Raw genomic sequence first — 6,098 nt, 5'->3', positions numbered from 1 at the left:
GTAGCTTATGTGTGCTATAAGTAAGTGGAAATAACATTTAATGTACAAGATCGTGTCATTCACAAAGCCAACTTTTTTTTTTTTTGTTTCATTGATATTGTAATTGCATACTATCAGCGTGAAAAGAAAACCAATAAAAATCATTTACAAAAAAATAACTCCCTCGCACATTTGCTTTCCCTCTCATGTTGCAATATACATTCCAGTCATAATGAAACTGCACAGAAATTCTGATTCCCCTCATTCAATTTCAATTTATTTTCACTTATAGAGCGCCAAAACATTACACATGTCTCATGATGTAAAAACTGAGACTGGGGTTAATTAATATTTAATAAATAAATTATAGTGAGCTATACATAATAAAAAAGGCTATGTGTAGTTTGGAATCAAATTGAGTGGAATTCAACAACATTTGTTAATTGCATTTTACTCAGTTTTGTGTGAATAAAATTAGCTGTAAATCACTGAGTAGTATTTAATTGTATTTCATCAGGAAAGTCAAAGATACAGAAAATTAGTAAATTTTACTCATTGGGAGATTGTTGTTTTTAATCACCTTAGTAACATTCCACTCAAGGCATTTCGCACCACATAGATGGAACACACACACATTTCATGGAAACTTTCCCAAAGTTAAGACCCGTTTCATTTATTGTTGCCCTATGCAGTCGAACATTATTTTTATCTAAGTTTGCAAATCAATTTTGTTGTGCTGTAGCCTAACTCAAACTGAAGTCTTGTCTTTGTTTCTACTTAGCCTAAAGCTAGGGCTAAACAGTGTCTAGCTAAAATATGACAATTTCATGTGAAAAGTACGGTATAATGTTATAGGCTACAGCAGGCTATATATACAGTATGCTGCCTCTTATCTAAGCTTGTTATATATATAACTACATAGGCTATACAGTCTATGCTTTTACCAATTTCCCTCGCCTCAACCAGAGCTTCTAAAGCCAACTTTAAGCTAGCTAGCAAGTAGCCTAGCCAAGTTGACTTTAGAGACAGCTTTTCTGCACAAATGTAGGAGTAGATTTTTACTCTCAGAGGTGAGTAATTGCAAGTTACATTTACAGCATTTCGTTTTCCGAAAGTAAATTGCTCTCATGTAACGTTTAGGCTGTTTGAAGGTAGCCATGTTGCTGAAATAAGGCTACCTAGCCTGCTTAACTTCGGGAGGTCAGTTTTGTATTGCTACAGTTTGAAACAATTAACGTGCGCTGTTTCATATATTAGGCTACCTTTTTTTTTTTTTTTTTTTAAATGTTGTAAGACCTATCATGTACACTAGTTTCTATCTTTCAGATCCAGCTGATGCATTTTACAGAATCACAATGGTGAATCAAGTTAATGGCCAAGCTGCTACACCAAAGCTTCTGAATCTCTTCCAAGCCAAGGGTGGAACCATAGAGCTGCACAGTCCCGCCCACAGTCGATGCCGGATGTAAAAATTCAATGCAATTTCTCCATTGACAATTGCGGTATAAGCCATAAAAACTTAACTGCACGTGGTAGACTTAAAACCAGCTACGGCTGTACTAAGCGATTGTATATGCTCCTATAGACACCAAGAGTTCATGGGGCACTAACCTTGTTTTGAGATAAATGCCTTTTATTCGCGATCTCTTGGATAAGTACTTCATTACCCACAATGCTGAACAATCCCACAAACCCACAGTGATGCCTCTGATTGGTGGAAAGGCCGTCATAGTTTGAAACTTTCTCAGCAAAAAATATTGACAAAGATGGCGGAGTCTTTTACTGCCTATGGCGAAAATCTTAATGTGATTAAAAACTTTCTTGACGAATATTGGTACTTGTATCAACAAGGATTGGGGTTTATACATCACACGAACTTAGTCAGGGCCAATACACTATCAAATAGACCACTGTAAATGTTAGTTTAAACACTCAAACTTTTCAGGTTAACCTTTAGCATTTCTGACATTGTATGTCATTACATAATGCAGCTAACATTAGCCTACATGCTGCAACACAGGTATGAAATATATTATGTTTTAGTGAGTGTCCAAAGGGGTGAAAGCCACTTTAAATCGGGTCACATTATTGACTGTTGTATGTCCGAGAGTCAGTTTGTGGGTTTTGTAAGGGCCAGCATTAGGGACAAGACCTACAAAGTTGTGGTGAGTTAAGCAGGGAGGTTGGTAACGTTAATGCTGCTAGCAGTACTAGGTAACATTAGCTAGGCTACTGTAGCCTTCATACTGTATGATTCATATCAATCATTAACCTAGGAATACTTCGTGCATTTAATGAACATTTTATGTAATAATTCACGGCAAATTAATAAACTGAATATGGTGGTCCAAGAGCAGACCATGCACCAGTCCATGCATCAGCCCAACTGAGCAGTGATGACAGCATAGGATGAGTCAGGTAACGTTACGAAGCACTGCCGTTAACGTTAACCGCTTTCACACACACACACACGATATAAAATACACGATGATAAATATAAAATTCAATATCAAAACACTATTATTTACACGATTACTCCTGAAATAACTGCTATTAACTGCACAATCACTATATAAAAATCACTGTTTGGAGGAAATAGTTTGCGTGCTGTCGCCGGTTGGAAATGGCAAAATACATCGCGCCGATTTTGCCTATATTATTCAGTGAGGCGCGGTGGTTTATGGGATGAGTAGTTCCTTCGCTCGGAAATGAAAATATGTACACAGTCTTGTACCTTTGACTTTTTTTAAATTTTCTCTTCGTTTTTTCACTCGAAATGATATGTTGTATGCTTATGAGTTATGCCGTAGCTGGTTAGCCTAAGACATGCTGTAAAACTCTTTAGATACAGATTTTTCCAAACGTCAATGGGACAAATGAATGGGAATCTTACATCCGGCACCTAACCGCATTTTGGCTGTGGGCGGGACTGTGCAGCTCTAGGGTTGAGGTTGCAGGCCATCCTACTCAAGGTATCCTTCAATGAGTTATGTTAGCTAATATTTTATTTAAGGAAGGGTTAGGAATGGGTTGGAATATCGTTTGCATTACTTAAATGTACAAGAAATAATGCTAGCCTGCAATTCAGGCTCAGATGCTATGCACTATTGCTTTGCTGGGACCAATGACTTCCTGGAGCCATAGTTGGTTACCTGAAAACGTCAGGTAACCAACTATAAATACAGGAAGTGTTTCAATAGACGTGTCCCTGAAACAGCACATCAATGAGCCTTGATGGGGTTTCATATACCGGTAATACAATTTCAGCTTTAAAAAGTTTTAGGTCAGTGAATGTTTTCCAGCCCTTGAATAATGTTTATTTTTGTCATTTCAGGCTCCAACCAATCCTAACGCTAACTTGACCAGAGATGTTGTCATCGGTGTTTGGGGGATCTTTAGATCATCTTCTAAAAAAGTATGATGTAAGTACATATTAAAATATGAAGGTCATCCCTATATAAAGTGTATTTCTCCCAATAATCCTTGCCAAGCTACTGATGTTTGCAGATTTGCACTACTATGTCTCTTTCTAATTTGCCTCTAAAAGTTCCTTGCTAAGGTTTTCTTTCCAAACGGCAGCCGATAGCCACTTTTACAGACCTTATTAATAAGCAGAGCAGCAGAGTTAATCCAGTTGCTGACCCTTGGCTTAACGAATGACTTTAGAGATAGGCTGGTCACCTATCAACCTGTCTTTGTGAATGTAGAGTAAAATACTCATCAATACAGAGCAGGGCTGAACAGTCATACACAATGTTCTTACTATTCCAGGATGCTGATGAAGATAGTGTGCCACAGGACCTTGCTGTACAAAAAATGGAAATCAACAGCATCGAGACCAATACATCAGAGGGTCCCGATGACGTTGGTATCGTGGTAGAGGGAATGAAAGTTCTGACTGCTCTGGATAACTTTCCAAGGGCTTGCTCCATGCTCCTTGGGTGGACAAATTCAGTGAATCCGGCCTATACCAAGGAGCCCAGATATACGTTTGAAATCCTCCAGAAACTCCTCTTTGAGCTGGACTGTTCAAAGCCAAAAGGTGAACATTCTCAAGAACAAACTGCTAGCTTAGGAAAATGGACCCTTGCAAAATGAAAAGGAATTGTTGTGACATGGTTACCTTCAAATGCTTGAGTTGCTCAACCATACTCATTTTAAGAGAAGTGACTTTTTTACTTATTATTGGAAAAATTATCTTGTGATTCTACTGTGTACAACAAGGATGCAAATTGGACATGATTTAGTCAAAGAATTTCAGTTACACAAATGAGTAATGTGATCGTTCCAGTAGAAATTAATCCAATTCTATCTGCTCTGTCTCTTACAAGTCCAAATGCATTTTGCATTTAAAAAATGTTGGGTAAACCTGGGAGACAAAGTTGCACAAATAAATGAAATGATACATGTTTACCTCTTATTATTTTTATGCATGGTGATCTGTTGACATAACTTAAGTAAATGTTGGTATTATAAGGTATGATATTTAGTGATTTAGAAGGCATTTAGACAAGGCACTGAAATGTGATTTATATAATTAATTTTATTTAATGAATGCAAATAACCTTCATCCAGACATTTAGTAATCTTATAACAAATTCCACCAGATAATTAGTAAATATAAATAACTTTTGCCCAAATAATTAGTAAATATAAATTAGGTTGGACCAGATATGTAGTAAATCTAAATTAATTTTGCATAGAAAGTTAGTAAATGCAAGTCAGTTTTGCTTGTGAAATTAATTTGGATTTACTCAATAGTTTTAGGCTATATAACTCATCATTTGGCATGCAATTACTAAATCTTACACATTTTAACTGTTGCTGTTATTACAGTGTATTTAATTTTTTGTGTGTAAATCTAGTTGACTTATTCAATGAATTTTAATCAAAGTTGTAGTACTTAAAATCTATTCAATTATATCACTTGTCACTTTGTTGCCACAATTTTTTTAAGTAACCATTGGTCACATTTTTTACAGTGTAGGAAGAAACCTCAAGCAGATCCACAACTCAAGGGCCAGATCCATCTGCCTAGGGTCAGTTACAGGGCAGTAAGGTCTGTATACATGATATTGAATAGGTTAGTTAGGTGTAGAGAATAGAACATGGTGTTTAAAGCCACCTGAGGTATAACCAGACACAGAAAGTATTAGAAAGTTCAAATAGAACCAGTGTAGGGGATGTATTGTCCATAGGGATTAGGAATTGTCATAGGGCGGTAGTGGGTCGCTAGGCTGTGCGAGCCAGGAATCCAGGCAAGGTGGACAGCAGCAGGCGATGGCAGGGCAGTCATAAGGGACTTCAGGTGCGATGAGGGCCAAACACAAGGATGGCTGATGACTGGTAATGGTTTACCTCAGGAGTGAGGTAAGGGGGAAGAAGGAAAGATATAGAGTGGGTTAGTATTACTATAAGTCATGATAGTTAGTATTAATAAATATATCAACAGTACTATATAGTGTTATACTATAGAGAGAAAAGGCAAGAGATGGAGAGTTGATAGAGGGAGAGAAGGAGTTGAAAGGCAAGACAGAGAGAAGAGGTAAGATGGGGGTTGAGGGAGAGAAGCGGAGATGTACGACGTGACCCATGAAAAGTCCATGACAGCGCTATAGCAGCATAACTAAGGCATGGTGAAGGGTAGTCAACACCAACGCAGGTGGTCAGTGGCCACCATGGCACGCATGGACTGAGGCGCCAGTCACACGAGGACACAGCAGAGCATTCCAATAAAAACGCTGAGATGGGTTCCCCACATTGACTTTCACTTTTCAGCTCGACGGACCAGATCGGACCAGATCAATGTTGCAGATGATGTGATGCCTGATGGGCAGGAGGCAAGAATTTGTAAGTGTTTAATTAGTTTGACTGATTTGGGCATGATTTGTCTATAATGTATACATTAGGGATTAGGGATTGTCATAGGGCGGTAGTGGGTCGCTAGGCTGTGTGGGCCAGGAATCCAGGCAAGGTGGACAGTAGCAGGCGATGGTAGGGCAGTCATAGGGAAGGGACTTCAGGTGCTGAGCTTCATCATGAAGTGCTTCGAGAGGCTAGTCTTGGCCCACTTCAAGACCTGCTACCCACCCTCACTGGACCCCTTCCAATTCGCCTAA

This window comes from Alosa sapidissima, chromosome 22 (assembly GCF_018492685.1).
Source record: "Alosa sapidissima isolate fAloSap1 chromosome 22, fAloSap1.pri, whole genome shotgun sequence".
Lineage (NCBI taxonomy): Eukaryota > Metazoa > Chordata > Actinopteri > Clupeiformes > Clupeidae > Alosa > Alosa sapidissima.
Note: the sequence above shows the minus strand (reverse complement) of the source record.